This window comes from Bos taurus, chromosome 25, assembly GCF_002263795.3.
Source record: "Bos taurus isolate L1 Dominette 01449 registration number 42190680 breed Hereford chromosome 25, ARS-UCD2.0, whole genome shotgun sequence".
NCBI lineage: Eukaryota > Metazoa > Chordata > Mammalia > Artiodactyla > Bovidae > Bos > Bos taurus.
This window is the reverse complement of record NC_037352.1, coordinates 41626702-41646082: the sequence shown is the minus strand read 5'-3', so window position 1 is coordinate 41646082 and position 19381 is coordinate 41626702. Positions and strand designations below refer to the sequence as shown.

The following is a 19381-nucleotide window of genomic DNA, read 5'->3' as shown; positions in this document are numbered from 1 at the left end:
CCCACCTGCGGTTCACAATCACAGCTGCCAGCGCCCCATTTCGGCCTGGAGAATAAGACTCTCCCGGGTTGCGATTGTGTTTTAAGAATCCCAGGGTAAGGACCATCGCGCTGACCGGGAACCCCGGCTCACATCTGTTGTGCCTGCTCCTGCCTGCCCAGCACGTGTGAATACACTAGGGTGGGAATGGACGAGTGAGTGGCTGAATACAGTAAAGGCCTTTATCAAGCTGTTCTTTAAATTGGCATGAAATGCACATACCAACGGAGAAGGCAATGGCACCCCACTCCAATACTCTTGCCTGGAAAATCCCATGGACGGAGGAGCCTGGTGGGCTGCAGTCCATGGGGTCTCTGAGGGTCAGACACGACTGAGCGACTTCACTTTCACTTTTCACTTTCATGCATTGGAGAAGGAAATGGCAACCCACTCCAGTGTTCTTGCCTGGAGAATCCCAGGGACAGGGGAGCCTGGTGGGCTGCCGTCTATGGGGTCACACAGAGTCGGACACGACTGAAGTGACTTAGCAGTAGCAGCAGCAGCACATACCAAAATCAACATTTTAAGGAGAGCAATTCGGGGCTTTTAGCACACTCACAATGGTACGCACCCACCACTTTTACCTGGCGGCTCCAAAACATTTCCGTCACCCCAAAAGGAGACCCCCACCATTCCAGGCACTCCCCATTGCACCCCCCCCCCATCCCACCCGCAGCCCCTGGCACTTCCTTCTGCCTCTTGATTCGCCTGTTCTGGACGTTTGTCAGAGATGGAATCCCACACCGAGTGTCCCTCCGCCGGGCTTCTCTCACCGAGCGCCGTGTTTCTGAGGTTCGAAGGCCCCGCAGCTGTCTCAGCGCTTCGCCCCTTTCCATGGAGGAGCCGCGTTCCACTCTGTGGATGAGCCTCATGAGTCTACCGGTCCGTCGGTGGCCGGGACCACTTTGCACGCAGACTCTTCTTCACAGTTGGCTGATGGGGGACTTGCCACCCGCTCTGCACTTTGCACAATGGACTTGGGGGCACACCCGAGGGGCCCCTCCTAGAGACACTGTGTCTTCGAGACCGGGTGGGGCTGCCTTGTCGTCCGTACTGGGTCCCCCGTGCCAGCCCTCTGCAGCCCCGGCCGGGTCGTGAGGTGCTGCTCTGGCCGCACCCTTCTTGGCTGTTCTCTCACCCCTGTGCGGGCATGATGGGTGGGTGCCCCGAGCCGCGCGATCGCGGACTCGCGGGGAGCAGGTGCAGGTCCGTGCAGATGTGAACTCTCCTTGTAGTTGCAGAAGTCGCCGCCGAGGTCGTGAGGAGCCCTCGGAGCACGACCTTCATCTCCCGCTCCCTCCTGCCACCCACCGGCGTGGTGCCCTTTTGCCGAGGTGACCCCTCGAGGGCAGTGTTATCAGCCTGGAACCCCCACAGCCCTGCAGGCAGGGGGCTTACTCTGCCTGCTGTCCTCAGCCCCACACAGCCGGCCAGCTGGGCAGGAGGCCCCAGAACCAGCAGCAGGCCCGGCAGATACACAGGAGCCCTGGGCCGGGGGCAGAGGCAGTCCAGGTCTCGGGGCTGGGGTCGCGGGTGGGTGAGCCAGTCAGGTGGGGCAGGAACAAGATGGAGGGACCAGATGCTTGGGGGGCCATCAGAGACCCCAGGGCGGGGCCCCAAGTCCTCGGGGAGACGCTGGTGCTCCCGTGGGCCTGCGGTCCCTTCAGCCTGCTGTGGCGCTGCCTCGACCCTGTCTGTGGTCAGGTGCCCTGACCTTCAGAGGTCAGCCGGCGCTCCTGCTGTGTCTGGTTGCCTCCTCAGAGACCCTCCTTTTTCCTCTGACACTTTATGTTTCAGTCTGTAATTTCCTTCTTTAGAATCACCTTCCCCAAATTAAGTCACCCAAATTCCCGAGTAAGCTGAAAAGCCATTTTTCTTGCAAATCTTATATGGAGATAATTTAATATAAGGCATAAACTAATAAACTAAAGACCATATATTAGAGCAGTAGCACAGTAAAAATCAAGCCACTGTAAGAGACAGATGAACAGTGTTTTAGCCAAGGGAAAAAGAAAACGAAGTAGAAACAAGATGTAAGTTATATTCTGTGCATAAATAACTTTAAAGAGAAATAGTAAAGATGACTTCTGTAACTTTAATGTATTTGGGGAAACATTATTTAATTTCAATAAAATAAGAGGTGGGAAGTCTGGCTAAGGTTTTGCAGGATCAGGATTATGTGAGTTTCCTGAGATGAGAGGAGGGTGAGTATTGTTTTATAGGATATTTAAGATTCTGGAAGTGAAAGTATGAGTCACTTCAGCCACATCCAACTCTTTGCGACCCCGTGGACTGCAGCCCACCAGGCTCCTCTGTCCATGGGCTTCTCCAGGCAAGAATACTGGAGTGGGTTGCCATTTCCTCCTCCAGGGGATCTTCCTGACCCAGGGACTGAACCCCTATCTCCTGCATTGCAGGTGGATTCTTCAGTATCTGAGCCTCCAGAGAGATACACAAAATTTCTCTTCATTTGAGTGCCACCAACTTCAGCTGGCAATGGCACCCCACTCCAGTACTCTTGCCTGGAAAATCCCATGGATGGAAGAGCCTGGTAGGCTGCAGTCCATGGGGTCGCCAAGAGTCAGACACGACTGAGCGACTTCACTTTCACTTTTCACTTTCTTGCTTTGGAGAAGGAAATGGCAACCCACTCCAGTGCTCTTGCCTGGAGAATCCCAGGGACGGGGGAGCCTCGTGGGCTGCCGTCTCTGGGGTTGCACAGAGTCAGACACGACTGAAGCGACTTAGCAGCAGCAGCAGCAGTAGACTTCAGCTGGGCAAGTATCCTAGCTCTGAGAGGCGGTCAGTAGCCTTTAACACTCCTTTCAAATCTCATCACAGAATTCAGCAGTAAACACCAGCACACATTGCGGCACAGCAGCTCCGCTGTGTCTCCAGAGAATTAAACCAAGTGAGAGAAGAGCCGGTCCCAAAGGCTATACATCGCCTGAGTCCATTTACAGGGCATTCTTGAAATGGAAAATTACGGCGATGGGGGACAGATGCATGCTGCCAGGCAGGAGGCATGATGGGAGGGAGGTGGCGTCGTGTAAGAGGGAGTCCCCGTGGGGCTGACTGTGGTGGTGACACGGGGGCCAGCACACGGGGTGAAGCCCAGGGCTCTGAACCTCTGCACACGCCAGGAACACGTGAGGGGACACAGCCGGGCAAGAGGCCCATGCCCACAGCACATCGATGCCGAACCCTCCTTCCGTGCAGCCCTCCTGGGCCCCGTGGGGTCAGCTGTCCCAGGTAAGACGGGGATGGGACGCACCCCCGGCTCCACTCCTGGTGCACGTGGCGGGGCTCCCTAGGACACCGCTGCCCCTCGTGTGGCAGGAGACAACAGGTGCTCTTCACGGTGGGGGGTGTGCTAAGTGCAACATTCCGGGTTTTTACATTCAATTTTTAAAACTTCATTTGTTTGGCTGCGCTGGGTCTTCGTTGCAGCATGCAGGATCTGTTGCTCCATGCAGACCTGCTGCTGCAGCGCATGCACGGACTCTCGTGGACTCCATGGTTGTGGCGGGCTGGCTTAGTGGCTCCGTGGCACCTGGGATCACAGGTCGCCCAACAGGGATCAAAGCCGTATCTCCTGCATCGCAAAGCGGATTCTGAACCACTGGACCACCGGTGAAGTCCTTGCATATTCTGTTGATCCCCCATTTCCCAGTTATCGTCACGTTATGAATACTGCTTCGTGCCCAAGCTAGGAAGAATGTATGTAATTGATGGTGTCACGCATGTGGCTGCACCCAGCCACCCCCACCGCTCAGCCATCTGGGTTTTTGCCCCTCGATTTCAGAACTAAGCACTCCTGGGGGCATCACCAGAGTGAGTCCTGCTCAGAGACTTCCTTTTCTAAGAGGTACAGGGTTAGGCAGGAAAATCGCCCAAGGCATCTGCTTGCTTCCCAAGCACAGGACTGAACTTGCCATGAGTAAGCTGGACCCCTCCTCCTGCTGGGCTCGGTTTTGTGCGGTGAAGCTGGGGATCTGCGGGGGAGGAAGGCCTTGCGTCTGAACTGCATCTGCTTTGGAAAGGTGGTTCTTCACTGTCTCGGCATGCGTGTCTCACCCAACGCCTGAGAGTCTGCCCAAGACTAGGTGCTGCTCCCACCTGTCAGGAGAGGCCGTGGGCCTTGCGGTGGGCCACACCAGCCACACTCTCCCACCTGGACCCCAAGGACGCGCACAAAGCACATCGTGGCTGAGGGGGGACCATTTTTACCTCACGAATATGCTACTTTGGGTAAACATCTGGGAGAAGATGCCTTCAGTTCTGTCTAGGAAGGCACAGGATAAATCTTACTTTACAGAAGGGTAGCAAGACCCCTATTTCTTCCTCTTCTGTGCAAAAGAAGTGGGTTAGAGTGTTTGCCAGAGCTGCTTCTGGTCCTGGGGGGCCTGGACTGGCCTTCTGAGCCCTCACCCATCCACGGGAGGAGCGGCCTGCTGGCTGGCTGTTCTCTGTGAGCCAGGAGGAACACCAAACATCCTGCTTCCAAATCGGAGGCAGGAAGAGAAGTCAGCAGGTTGAACAGGTGCAAAATGAGTTTTCCCGAGTGGCTGCACCCCATCCTGCTGCCCATGGGGGTGAGACCCTGAGACGTCGACCCTGCCCGTCTCTGCCAAGTTCCACGGCTCTGCCTGCAGGTCAGCTTGAGCACAGACTTGTGAACTTTGTGTCCAGCTAAATCATGGTTTCGTTAAGTACAGAAAACCATATGCATATAAGATAGGAGTTTCTCTGCCTGTAAAACTGTTCCAGGTACCAGAGGGAATAAAACATACTGGTGTTCAACAAAATCACCAGGACTCCCACAGGCTCTGATATTCACCAGACACAGTGGCTGCCTGCCCTGCCTGCCTGCCCAGCGATGCAGGGGGTGAGCCTTCTGGGAAGGACGGATTCTTCCATGACCATCAGAAGTGCATCTCACGGTGGGGTCAACCTTGATTGACTGAAGTCGCTCAGTCGTGTCTGACTCTTTGCTACCCCATGGACTGTAGCCCACCAGGCTCCTCTGTCCATGGGATTTTCCAGGCAATAGTACTGGAGTGGGTTGCCATTTAGTTCCAGACAAAGTTGGGAAGGTTGCCTCCCGTGCTCCCGTCCCTTGGGCATCAGTAACTGAATAGCCAGCTGCTAGAATTCTCAATCTTCCTCCTGAAAGCTGCCCCTTCCCATTCTTAATTGTCTTAGTCAATGGCAGCCCATTCCCCCACCTGCTCTGGCCAATACCCTGGAGACATCGATGCCTCAATTTTTCCCACCAACCTCCAATTCTATCCATCAGCATGTCCTACTGACACTATCCCAGACCCGCTGGCCACTCTCCATCTCTGTTGCCATGGTAACACCCTAGCCCAGGCCACCATCCTCTCTCCCAAGCCACCTAACTGGACCTCCTGCTGTACTTAGTAAACCAGAAAGGAGAGCATGTCACTTGCCTGTTTAAAACTTTCAAGTGATTTTACATCAGTCCGGGTCTAAGCAAACAGACCCAACTTCAGGTATGAATAACCAGGGGATTTAAGGTAGGGAGTTGACTGCACAGAGGTGAGGCAACCTGGAGGCAATGCAGCTAACATCACTGGAATCCACGCGGCTCTACACCAGAGGGACGAGGCCGGGGCAGGGGGACGCTGCGGTCAGTGCAAACTCCCTGCTGTGGCCACATCAGCCTGGGGACATGGAGCAGTGCCCGGCGCACTGGCACTCGGTAAATGCTGGTCTACGGGATGAACGGATGAGGGAGGGAATCGGCCTTCCCACTGGGCACCCCCTTCCAGACTCCCTCATCCATTCTGGAGGCGCGGGTGGCAGCACTGGCCTTTCCCTGGGCAGTGGCCGCCCCCGCTGGGACCTCTGCCGGGGCAAGTGCAGCCTCCACATCAGAGCCTGCCCTCCCATGTCAGACGTGCTCGGACTCAAGTCCTGCCTCTGCCCCTGCCCACACTGCTTCTGCATCCCTGTCAGTAGGGGGACCCTAATACAGACAGCTGCCTGGTAGGGTGGGTGAGGGTCCCCAGTGGGCCCAGTCTCAGGGCCGTGCAGAAGCAGGGGTGGGGGGCGCCTCTCCAGAGGACACCCCAGCCCGCGATGCTCTGGGGACAGCTCCTTAGAGCTGGGCAGCGTGTTTCCAAGCCTGGCCATAGGGTGGCACTGCTCGCCAGCCATTGGCCTGGGCGGCTCTGCTCCGCCTGGATGCAAGCCCTCCTCTGCCAAGGGTGGCTCTGCCCAGGGCGGTCAGCAGAGGCTTTCACACAGCGCACACTGTCGTGGGCTGCCCACAGAAGGGGGACTTCTTCCAGGAGCTGGACAGGAGATCCTCTGGCTGTCTTTGCTGATGTGGATTTTGGAAACTTGGGAAGGGTGAGACGAGGTTCCAGACACAGCTCCCTGTGGAGGACGGGTGGCACACGGGCCTGCCACCTGGACGGCCAGCTCCCCACACCTCTTGCCAGCCCTGCAGACACAGGGTCGGAGCACCCTGACTCTGGAACTTAGGAGTTCAGCCTGGGTACCCAGTCTTTGTAAACTACATTCTGGGATGAAATCTTGATTGTGGAACTGTTGACACACGTGTAGTAACTATCCCTTCTATTAAAGTCACTCACTGCCTCTCCCGAGCTTCAAGCCCCTCACCCCCACCAGTCTCCACGAGCCCTAGCAGTCTGACTGGTTGGCACTGGGGTAGAGCGCCCGCCTGAGGAGTCCGGTCCAGAACCCCACCTGGGGGTCGGAGCAGGGGCAGCCCTGACGCCGGTCCTCCAACGGCTTGGTGGACCCAGAGGTCCCGTCCCCACAAGGAACTGCTTCCCTGCCTGCCACCCCACCCCGCCTCTGCAGGCTGTCCCTCGTGTTTGTGACCAAACTGTGGCCCACCTTGCTCCGAGGCTGCCCCTCCTGGGCTGGTGTGTGTGTGTGTGTCTCGGGCTTAGTTGCTCTGCAACGTGGGGTACCCTTAGCTCTCTGACCAGGGACTGAAGCTGCCGTGCGTTCCCTGAGGAAGAAGGATTCCTAACCACTGGACCACCGGGGAAGTCCTGGGATCCCTTCCCTAAAACGCTAAGTTTCATGTGATCAAATACGGTTCTAATCCTCAAGCCAACAGGCAGCTGTCCAATGAACTATCAGAGGAGCTGCTCTCAGATCCCTGGTGGAAAACACAGGGAAGCCCTCATGTCTTGCAAAGAAGAGCAGACACTTAAACGGCTAAAATTCCCATGCACTGAGACTCCTTTCACGATGTGGCAGCACTATATGGCAAACAGCTTGCTTCATCTGACAAGTCAGATCTGCAGCCAGCTCGGATGGAGTTAGAAACCCCGAACTTTCTTATACAAACCTCAGCAGCAAAGGCTGCCCGCTGGCCTAAGTCAGACACGTGGCTACCCGCGGGCAGGACACTTCGGCAGCTCTGCGTTCCTCGGTCTGGGGTGGGCTTCCTGAGGGTGGGAAATGCTCGCTGGTAAAACGGCCGGCAAGCCCAGCTCCAGCAGGAATGGGTGGTGAGATGAGCACAGAAATCCTAGGGATGCGGAGGATTACGGTCCCCATAAATATTTATGGAGCAACAGCAGCTTCTTAGGCGGCGTGCACAGGACATCTGCCACCGAGGCCGAAACACAGTCTGGATATTTCCATGCGTCAACTCAAATAATGTGCTGCTTTTTTACAAAGTGAAATTGCAGCTTTAAAGTGAAGTTTTGGTCAAGGGGCTTACTTCCTTCTAAATTCCTCATCTACCGAAACTGCTTGCCTCCAAGTTCTCAGAAGCAGCTCCCCGCCCCCGGATTCTGACCCCTTGCTGTCTCCTGCTAAGAGACCACCCCAGTGTCCCCCCACCCTGTCCTGGGGAGGGTGTGGGGTGTCCACCCCAGCTCCTCCTCGGCCTGCAGCCCCGGGCGGGCGGGCGTCTGGCTGGCGGCTGGCCCGCCTGCCCGGAGTCCCTGTGAGGAGCCCGGCCCGCCTCCTGTTGTTTTGGGTTGTTGTCTCCACAGCGCTCCCGTACATATGGCACGTGGAAGCAATTAAAGCGGAGCTGCGGAGCGGCCAGTCCCCCAGGGCTGTGAGCTGCCAGGCTCCCCGCCCGGGGAGGCACCCATGCTCTCCGGAGTCAGTCTGCATTGTTACTTTTCAAGGCTGGATTTCAACATCAGCCAACAAAAAACAGGAGCGTTTCTGTGCGAAGATGAAGCAGATCTGCAGCTGCTGCCGGCAGAGGCTACGTTTGCCACCTCCCGTCTGGAAACTGCCGTGGGCCGTGGGCACGTCCACACTGCCGCCAAGGCCACGCACGGGAGACCTCGGGGCATGAAGGTCGTGAGGGCGTGTGCTTCGGCCTGTCCGCCCACGTGTCACTGGAGGAGACACCGCGTGGCACGCGGACTCCATGGGCACTCACAGCAGCTGACATGCTGTGGCCGCCACCTCCACGGCCACCATCAGGACACGTGTGCAGGCGTGGCTGCTAGGCGGGCTCTGGGCCCAGAAGGTAACAAGTTCTGGTCTCCTTTGCCAAAATGATATGTGTGTGTGATCAGTCACATCTGATTCTTTGCGACCCCATGGACTACAACCTGCCAGGCTTCTCTGTCCATGGGATTCTCCAGGTAAGAACACTGGAGTGGGCAGCCATTCTCTTCTTCAAGAGATCTTCCCGACCCAGGGATTGAACCTGAGTCTCCTGCATTGGCAGGCGGGTTCCTAGCACTGAGCCAGCAGGGGAGTCCCCCAAAATCATGCAAAACAGAACAGGGATCCCTAGTTTTCTTTCTCTCAGCCCTGATGGGAAAAGAACCAAACTTCCTAAGCGTGAGTTTGTGGAACGAGGCGGGGGACAGTTTACATCATCACTTGTCAAATGGCCTCCGTTTACTGACAGTCGACTTGATAAGCTCCTGCATATGGTTAATTACTATGTGAACTGGACATACCTGTGCAGAAGGGGTTACACCCCAGGAAGGAGCCAGAGTCTACCCAACCTAAAGCGGGCAGCGATTCACTCCCTGAGTATGAAGGCATATTCTTCACCGTCACGGGGGTGGAGGGGCCTGAGTATGTGAGTTACAGCAGCACAAGAGCAGATGCGCGGAAAACGCTGCCAAGTTCAGACCTCAGCGACGCATATCAACTCTTCATGACAGTGCAGAGCGGAGGGGAGAGAGCAGAGGATGAAACTTCAATAGCGATTTAGGCTCACTGAACGATGGCACCTCGACTTCAGTGTTCAGGACTAGGCAAGTAACTTGCTCTGAACTTCCCAGTAACACTTCACTTTACTTCCAAACTGAAGTAAATGGCATCAGGCCGGCCAGAGGCCGAGGGGTGGTTAGTAGTCACACCCAGAGCAGGGGCTCTGCTGTTCCTGCTTCTCACCCCAGCCTTCGTGGCCAGGACGGCTCTACAAATGGTCTGGAGACAACACATGGGAGTTTCACTCCCAACCCGGCAGCCATTGGGTCATGTGTGTGTGAGAGACAGACAGAGAGAATGACATCCTGGCTGAGCAAGTCAGAGGACCATGAGTCTCCTCCTAACTCTGCTGCGAAAAAAAGACAGAAGCTGCTTGCAGGCAGGGAGCAAGGTGTTTCTCTGGGTGGTGTGATGAGCTCGGGATTTATTTCTACAGGCTCAAATGTAGCCAGGGCTGTCATGAACTCCGAGGTGGCATCGGGCTCAGCTGGGCTGGGTGGGAGCCCCGGGGCTCCCTCCCTCTGGCCTGTGCTCACTGGAAGAGATGATTTGCAGCATCAATTAGAGGACAGCATGGAAGCAGAGGCACTCAGCCACGCACTTTGATTTCAGGAGATAAGGCGGTCTCTGCTCCGAAAGGCAGTAACTTTGTTTTAAATATGCCCACACACAGAGGTAGAGACAAATGTATGGACAACAAGCGGGGAAAGAGGGGGTGGGACGAATGGGGAGATTGGGATTCAGGTATACACACTATTGATAGAATCTGTCTCCGATGCAGGAGACACAGGAAATGTGAATTTGATCCCTGGGTCGGGAAGATCCCCATGGAATAGGGCGTAACAACCCACTCCAGTATTCTTGCCAGGAAAACCCCATGGTCAGAGGAGCCTGGCGGGCTGCAGTCCACAGGGTTGCAAGGAGCTGGAAAGACCGAAGCTACTGAACACAGCACATACACCAGGCGACTGACGAGCTGCCACACCGCACATGGAGCTCGGTCAGCGCTCCGTGACGACCCGCGCGGGGAGACGGTCCCAAAGGGCGGGTCACTCTGCTGTACACCTGAAGCTAACACAGCGTTCAGCAACTCTACTCCGATAAAGACTAATAAAAAATTGGGGGCTTCCCTCGGGGCTCAGACGGTAAAACATGTGCCTGCAATGCGGGAGACCCGGGTTCGATCCCTGGGTCGGGAAGATCCTCTGGAGAAGGAAATGGCAACCCACTCCAGTACTCTTGCCTGGAAAATCCCATGGACGGAGGAGCCTAGTGGGCTGCAGTCCATGGGGTCACAAAAGAGTCGGACACGACTGAGCGACTTTGCTTCGCTTCATGTGCCCAGAGATTTCTCTATCACTTGAGTACTTGGAAGAGAATTTGGGTATTTGGGTATTCATAGCATTTACAGCAATGGCACCCCACTCCAGTACTCTTGCCTGGAAAATCCCATGGACGGAGGAGCCTGGTGGGCTGCAGTCCATAGGGTCACAAAGAGTCGGACACGACTGAGCGACTTCGCTTCACTTCATGTGCCCAGAGATTTCTCTATCACTTGAGTACTTGGAAGAGAATTTGGGTATTTGGGTATTCGTAGCATTTACAGCAATGGCACCCCACTCCAGTACTCTTGCCTGGAAAATCCCATGGGCAGAGGAGCCTAGTAGGCTGCAGTCCATGGGGTTGAGAAGAGTCGGACACGACTGAGTGACTTCACTTTCACTTTCCACTTTCATGCATTGGAGAAGGAAATGGCAACCCACTCCAGTGCCCTTGCCTGAAGAATCCCAGGGACGGGGGAGCCTGGTGGGCTGCCGGCTCTGGGGTCGCACAGAGTTGGACACGACTGAAGTGACTTAGCAGCAGCAGCAGCATTTACAGCATTAGACACAGCTCACCTGTCCTGCTATCAACTCTAAGTGTCTTATGTTTCTCTAAACCAATGTTTTCAGCTTAATTTAAATTGAGACGAGATATCACTACTACAGGGGCAGCAGAGGATGAGACAGTTCGATAGAATCAGCGACTCAATGGACATGAATCTGAGCAAACTCTGGGGGATAGTGAAGGACAGGGAAGCCTGGCATGCTGCAATCCTTGGGGTCACAGGGTCAGACACGACAGCGACTGAACGACAAATCACTACTATAAAATTACACTTCAGGCTTTGCGGCGTTCTCCATTTCTAACACACTTGCGTTAACAAAGTAAAATTAATCAGAATCTTCATCCTCCTTTTGACTGAGCCAGGACCCAAAACTGCATGCCCTGAGATGCGGTGTCTGTGCTACCTGTGACCAGCACCCAGAACCGGTTTTCATCTTGTGTTTAAACCCGACGAGCCCTTTGTTATTTTATGTTGCGCAGTCGAGGCAGTTTACCGAGGTTCGCTCCGGTCTGCCTTTTAGAGAAACCCCACTGGGGCGTCTTGCACGCCGCTCTCCCCCCCAGCCTCCTCACTTCCTCAGCAGCTCGTTCAGCCAGGCTCCGTGCACACGTCTTTTTGTCATTATTTCACCTACGATGGCTCAGGAGGAGTGAACAGTCCCGCACTGAGGGCCACGTTCTCCCAGCATTTTGAAGATGTCGTTCCGTCGGACCTTGGACTCCATCCTGCAGTTGAGAAGTCTGCTGTCTACACCACTCGTCTGCAGGAAAGCTGGTTTCCCCTGCTCGCCCCCTGTAAGATTGACCCTCTGCCTTTGGTAACCGTGATTTCGCAGCAGAGATTGGGATACAGACTTCTTTTTAAGTATCCTACTTGGGATGTAAGTCTTGTGAACACACGAAGGTATTTCCTTCATCGCTTCTGTGAAATCCACAGGCGCTCCCTCTGTTCCACTCCCCACCCTCTCCTGGGAGGCCTGTCGGGTGGGTGGGGGTCACCTAGGTGGCCTCCATTCTTTATCTTTTCCATGCAATCCTGTCACCAGCCTCCTGGTCCCTCTGCCCTCCTGCCACCCTCCCGGGCTCCATTTGGGCTCCACGCACAGAAATCACTGGAACTTCGTTTCTACTCCCAGTTCCCTCTGTTCCTTTGCTGCTCTCAGAACACCTCACTCATCACAGAGGCACAGTAAACACTTGGGGATCTGAGTTTTCAGAAACATCAGGAACAAACACCCAGAATTCTGAAAGAAAAAAAAAGTTTCCCCCGGGAACCTCATAAAACAAACACAGTCCTGTTTATAGACTCTCTCTTAGACGTCCTGTGTTCTCCTGGCAGGAGCCCCACCTCGTCCAGGCCTGGCCTCGTTTATTTCGGTCCCACACACACGAGCTTATTTTGATAAGTGCACTAACGCTCCCACACTCTGACAGGTGAGTCGTCATCACCCCAGCTCCCTAGTGGTCACCAGCGTCCATCACCTCCTGCGAGAAGGTGGACCTCGCTGCCCATGGGCTCGGGTCTGTTCTCTGCGATCAGTTCTCTGGCAGTTGAGCCTCTCAGGATGGTTCCCTCCAGAGAAAAAATCTTCATGAGCAATGTGTGAACACCCTTCCTAAACCCCATGCTCCCCTCTAAGCGGGACGGCAGGCTGTCCTCGGCCTCTGCATGTGTCCGGGGTGGGACCCCGGCTTCCAGCTTCCACACCAGCCGGCAGGCCCCTCCTCTGTGGCTTTGTCTGCGGCCAAAGGGGGGCTTCTGTCCCAGCTGTGGGAACGCGCCCAGAGCTGGGAGAAGCTGCTCTACATAGCACTCCCAGGAAGCCCCCACCTTCACTGGGTTTGGATTTCCATGAGTCTGGACACCTCTCACGTCCAGATGGTCTAATTAGGCAACACGCTGGCTTTCAAAGCACTGGGAGCGTCAGCTCTGAGCCTCCCAGCCCTTCGTCCTGAAGATTCCAGTCGGAACAGAGGGTGGCCAGTGGAGGGCAGGTCAAGGACTGAGAACCAAGCCTCGGTGCAGACAGAAGTCCATTTGTCCCTGGGCTTCCTCCTCCGAAGGAAACGACCCCAGAGTGTTCCTGGGATAACGCTGAGGGTGGGGAGGTCAGGGGAGGGGAGTGGGAATCCTTGCTGGCTGGCCGGATGCCAGAGTGAAGCCCAAACACCTGGGCACCAGATGTGCCTTGGGCTTGAGGCCCACTGTTGACCGGCGGCTGCACTTTCCACCCAGAGCTGAGCTGCTGGGCCGGGATGCTGAGGACGGGCGCCGGAAGCCAGCACCTTCCTGCCATCCCCCTTTTCTCCCACCTCAAGGCTGCGGCTCCCGGCTCGCCTGCTGACCACGGCGGACTTCAGCCTGGACGCCCAACACCGGAGCTCGGTGCTCGTTGTGCTGACTCACCTCCTGTTTCTGTGGAATTTCACTGGAGGGAGACGCGCTGCTGAATCTACCAGGAAGGTGGGCCGCGCCACAGCCGCGTAGACGTGAGGCGAGAAGCCACCAGTGGGCCACGCCGCCCTGACCACGGCCACTTCCGGACAGCCAGGCGTGCGCGGTAGTGTCTGCTGTGCTGGAGCTGCCAGGCCAGGGCGACACAGAATGTGAAAGCCACCGCAGCTCTGCTCTGGCTCAGGGAGCGGTTGGCTCCGTGCAAGCGGGGCAGGTTCTGCCCTCCTCCTGGCGGGGTCCGTGCCTGGCTGCCCCCTCCTGGGGTAACAGGCTTGGAGGAAAGGCAGCCTGAGCTCGTGCCTGCTATTTTGCCTTCGCTGGCGCTGGGCATGTCCTCTCATCTCTATCTGTGAGGATGACAGACAGCAACCCAGGCTTTCCAGGACCCAGGGCATTGGGAAAGCAAGGTCCAGCACACCCCCTCGCCTGTCCTCACCTCCAGGGTCCCCGGGGCCTGTCCCCTTGCAGGGGTTTTCTCTCTGGTTGAAGTGTTGGAAGATTTTAATGTACTTCAGTTTAAAATGAGCAAGTTTAGGGTGGAAAATGGACGTGGCTGACAGTAATGTCCATACTCTGCCAGAAAGCACCGCAGGGGCCTGGTGCCCCCCGGGACGTGCGTGTCAGGAGAGTGGAGGCACACTTGGCCCACAGGAGTCTCCCAACTCCTCCCTGAAGGAGCTCCACAGGCGAGCAGCCCGCCAAGGCAGGCGGCTGCTGTTCCCATCATCCCCCTGGCACATCACGCCCACGGCCCTGACCTGGGACAGGGAGGAGCTAATTCACTATGTACAAGCGAGAGAGCAGAAAACACAGAGAGTGACCACCTGACCCAGCAGCTCCACTCCCAGCTCTGCACCCAAAGAACGGAAAACCAGGCCACAGACACACACACACACCCACACGCTCACAGCAGCTGTGCACAGAACCGTCAGAGGTGCAAAGAAATGTCCACAGCAGGTGAGGGACAAACGGGCTAGCCGTACACACACTGGGTGGTGACTCGGCCAGAAAAAGGAGCACAGCCCTGACACACGGCCACGAGCCCTGAAAACACGATGCTCCGTGAAAGAAATCAAAAACACAGGGCCGCATGGTGAGCGATTCCGTTATGTGAAACACCCAGAACAGGCCAATCCAGAGACAGAAAGATCAGCGGCCGCCAGGGGCTGGGAGAAGGGCAACCAAGAGTGACCACTAATGGGCCCAGGGCTCCTTGGGGACGAGGAAAGAGGTCTGGGCAGAGGTGGTGGTTGCAGGACATTGTGACAGTATTAACCATGTTCGCTGTAAGATGGTGAATTTCATATTATGTAAATTTCACCTTGAGAAAGCCACTGCAGGGACTTCCCTGGTGGCCAGCGGTTAAGACTCCAAACTTTCAATGCAGAGTGCATGAGTTTGATCCCTGGTCGGGGAACTAAGATCCCACATGCCAAGTATCAGGGCCAAAAAAATCAAAGAAACCACTTCACAGAATTATGCATCTACTCCAAAGACAAAACAATTCCCCCACTATGTGAAAGAGCAGATCTGTGTGTCTCTCTGTGAGATCACCTCAGACAGAACAAAGCAGAACTTTGCCTGAACCCCCCAGATGAAGATAACCTACCTGGCAAGCTGCCTGTCGACCGTAAACTTCTTCCTGGTCTGAACCAGCGACGTCTCTCTCGCCCAACTGCTCTTTTTCTGACTTGGCTTGTTTCACATTTGAAGCAACTTGGGATCAGCTCTAATATTTTTTGCTTTAAAAAGTAGTAAAAATTAATTAATCTACAACTGTACTGATAGCAAAAGTTAATAGAAATTTTAATAAAAATACCACCTCAATAAGCTTCCCTATTGTTCTAATAAATGAAATAGTAGTTTAGAACTGTAGATAAAAAAATTAATAAAACAGCGGAGACTCGGGACCACGAAGCTCAAATAATGGGACGCAGCCTCTGCTCAGCCCCTCCAGTCAGAGCGCTGAGGGGCGCCCTCCACGTGCAGCTCTCGTTTCGTGCTGCGTATTGGAAATGTTCCCCAACGTTTAACGAATGTGCCTTGTTTGGTGGCTTATTTTGAATTATTCAGAGACGTTTACCCAATACCAAAGAGGCTTGGTGGCAACTTTAGCAGCTGAGCGTCCACACTGTGGTGATATATTCACAGAGAAAGTAGGCAGGGAGAGTTCTTTAGGAAAACCCAGACTCTCAGCCACGAACATCGGGAAAACTGGGTTCTAAATGCCCGGGAGGCCAAGTCTCTGTGTGGTTTCCTAGGAGGTAGGAAAGGGTGTTTGACCGCTTTTTCTTTCCAGCACTGTGACCGGAACTTAAGGGTGGGGGAAACCACTGACCCCAGGGAAACAAAAACAGGCCTCGTTTTCCGGGACAGGGGCCTCTGGGTGCAAAATCAAACGGGAATGTTTCTACTGGGGTGGAATGTTTTAAAAGGTGAGGAAGAGTGGAAATGAAAGCTGTAGGGAAGAGGAAAACCTTTGTCAGTTGGTTTTAATGGAGACAGCTTTTCCTTGCTAAATGCCAGCACCAGAACTTAAGTGAATTTAAATGATTAAACATAGGGGTGTTCGCTGTGCTGAGCACACTGAGAGGAGTGGTGTCACCTCAAGGCCCACGAAGGGGCAGAGGGCAGCAACCGAGGCCTCCCAAGGGAGCGTCCACACCTGCAGGGCTGCCCCCGGCCCGCCCAGCACCCTCCAGGAAGGTGAGTGGGACTGTCCTCTGCCGCAGAGGGATTGCTGAAAGGGGATCCCTGGGCCCCTCCTGGGCCACCTTTACTCCCTCCCCAGAGAGGGGGCCAGAGAACCAGAGGGGCTCCTTTAGAAATAAGCACATTTGGAGGAACAGAGAAAGCCATAAAAAAGCCTCCACGGGCTTCCGTACCTGCAAAAGCTCTGAGACCCCAAGCCTGGGGGCCAGCCCTCCTGGAGAAAACCTGAGAAATCTTTTTAAAATTATGGAAAATTTCAACTATGAACGCAAGTGCAGAGACTTAATAGCATGAATCCCCGTGTACCCACCAGAAGTGCACTCCTCTCTCCTCTCTCCTCTTTTCTCTATCGCAGGGAAAATATACACAGCATAAAATTTACCATCTTAGTATTTTTCCAGGGTGCAGTTCAGGAGCATTAAGTATACTCATGCTGTCATGCAGCCATCACTACCATCATCTCCAGAACTTTCTCATCTTCCCAAACTGAGACTGTCCCGTTTGACACTGAGCCCCACTCCCCCAGCCCCTGGTCCCCACCTCCTACTTCCTGTCTCCATGACCCTGACTCCTCTGGGGACCTCACAGAAGTGGGGTCACACAGTGCCTGTCCTTCTGTGTCTGGCTGATCTCTCTGAGCATCACGTCCTCAAGCGTTATCAACCCCTCCACTGTTTTTTAGGCTCAAGAAATTCTGAATCCCAGAGAAACACAATCCTCAGTTCAAGCTGCACTGCCTTTCCTTTCCTTAACAACAATGATGACACATTCCCCAACTCTCCCCCAGTATAAATTCACTCGGCCCTCACAGCCAGCTTACCCTGCAGCTGAGCCGGGCACGTGGGGCTCAGGGAGGCCCAGAGGCTCCTCCAGCATCGCTCAGACAGCGGCGGCTGGACGCGGAGGGCTCCTGTGTGGGCTCTGTCCCAGGGCCCTTGTCGCCTCCCACCGAAGGACGGTTTCACTTCTGCAGAATCCGTCATTAGGTCATCTGGTCGAGGACTTTCCCACGCGGACAGCGGGCTCCTGGGGCCTGCAAGACGACCACAGGGGGCACACAAACAGGCAGTCTTCAATAAGCGTCACTTATCTCAAGCGTCACTTATCTCTGTGTGAGAGAAAGCAGCGGGCGCGTTGAACTTGGGATTTCACAGACTTGGTTGAGGATGAGGCTGAATTAAAAAGCAATTCTGGGGAACTCCCCTGCGGTCTAGCTGTTGGGACTCACCACTTCTACTGCGAGGGACCCGGGCTCAACGCCTGGTGAGGGAACTAGATTCTACATGTGGCAACTAGAGTTCATACGCCACGACTGAAAACCCCACATGCCACAACCGAGGCCTGGGCAGTCAAATAAAAATATTTTTTAAAAAAGCAATTCTGGGCTATTCCCTGGTGGTCCGACGGTTAGGACCTGGGTTCAATTCCTGGTTGGGGAACTGAGATCCTGCAAGCTTCAAGGTGCAGCCAAAAAGTTTAATTAACTTTTTAAAAAAGCAATTCTGCTTGAAGTACATTTAAAGAGAAACAGAAAATGCACCGTGGTGTGTGGGCACACTACAGCAAGACTTCAGTGACTGACATTGGGAGACACTGAGTCCAGGGGGCTTTCTTCTCTGCAGAGTCAACGAAGACAAGCCCCCACCATCCAGGACGGCCCCCCAGGAGCCCCGCGCTGTCCCAGAGCAGCAGCCCCAACAAAGCCACCATCTGGGGAGCGACGGGGGGGACACGCCTCACCGCGTCCACCACAGACGAGACGGTACCACAGGGGAGAGGCCTCCTCTCCGGGCGAAGACACTCGGAGGCGCCTCCCACTCTGAGGGTTCACCAGGTCACCCCGGTACAGGAGGACCCTGCTGCCGACAACCCCGGCTCAGGGCCAGGCCTCAGCCCCTCGAGGCCCGCAGCCCACTTTCGGGCCCGGCCTCCCACCCCTCACCCCTCGGCTCCCAGGCGCACCCTCTCCCTCCTGCCACGAGCTCTGCACCCCACCTGCAAGCTGGGTCCTGGAGGTCTCATCCACGAGCAGGCCGGCTGGGACAGGTCACTGCCTGGAGCCCCGCACGCCAGCCTAGGCCAAGCGCACCCACAGGCCTTCCCAAGTCTCCAGGCGGCGGCCCCGCCCCTTCCGGTTGGGCGCCCCTGGACTTCCGGTTCCTCCTCTGTGTCTGGTCTGTTGTAGGTGTCGGGTCGCAATCATCTCCGTCTCAAGGCCTGTCGCTCGTCACCCGTCACACACAGCCTCCCCGGCCCCACAAGGCCGTTCTCAGTGACTTCGAGGGGAAGCTTCATAATCCATGTGAAGTTCCCCATGGCTGGGGGGTGGGGGTCAGCTGGACACTCCCTACCCCCCCAAACTCGCTCAGGCCCGAGCTTTAATTTGGTCGAGTTTTTGAAAGCAAAGGCGAGCTCTTTAGTAATGAAGACGCCTTGAGAGTGGGCGTGGTTCAGCCGCTACACAGAACACACTGGACACCTGAGCCTGGACCTTGGGCCCATCTGACTGGTCAGAGGAGGAGGGGTGACTGGTTCTGACCCCCCTCCCCTGCTTGCCCTCGTCCGTAGGTCCAACAATCAAACAAGTCATGTGTCCTGGAATCAGACTGGCCGAGGTAAAGCGTCCAGGACTTGGCCTCCTGCCTCCCCGCCCCGGAGTAGCCTGCAGGGGAGCGTGTGCCAGTCATTCTCGGGGCCAGGAAGCATAATGAGGGCCTGAGTGAGCCCGAGGAGGGGCGCCTCTACCCCCACCGGCTTCTGGGACCAAAATCCTCTTCCCAAGGTCTCCCAGGCTCTCTCTTTGCTTGCCACCGCTGTGTCCCTGGGATGGAAGGCTTTCTTCTAAGGAGGACAGCAGCAAGCCACTGAGAGCAGCCTCTTGTTCCCGCAGGAGCCTGGGGATAAGCACGGTGGCCACGTGGGAAGGCAGGAGCAGAAAGCCCACGATGACTTGAGTTGTAAACCTGGGCGTCTCTCTGTCGTCTCAGCTGCCATCCGCTGGGACAGGGCTGAGTCCTAGCTGGTGCCCGTGCCCCAGTGGGCATAGCTGGTGCCCGTGCCCCAGTGGGCATGTGGTTCCTTCTC

General features: G+C 55.7%; 1 protein-coding gene across 4 annotated transcripts in view; it reads right to left on the bottom strand.

The window, feature by feature from the left end:
* Positions 1-18458, bottom strand: part of LOC112444286 (uncharacterized) — a 30140-nt gene extending 11682 nt beyond the window's left edge. For all 4 annotated transcript variants that reach the window (XM_059881654.1, XM_059881657.1, XM_059881656.1 and 1 more), the window contains exons 1-3: positions 18293-18458; positions 17118-17330; positions 15195-15327 (exon numbers count right to left, since the gene is read on the bottom strand). The gene's annotated coding sequence lies outside the window, so the exon portion shown is untranslated. The remainder of the gene's footprint in view (positions 1-15194; positions 15328-17117; positions 17331-18292) is intronic.
* Between the last annotated feature and the right edge of the window lie 923 nt (positions 18459-19381).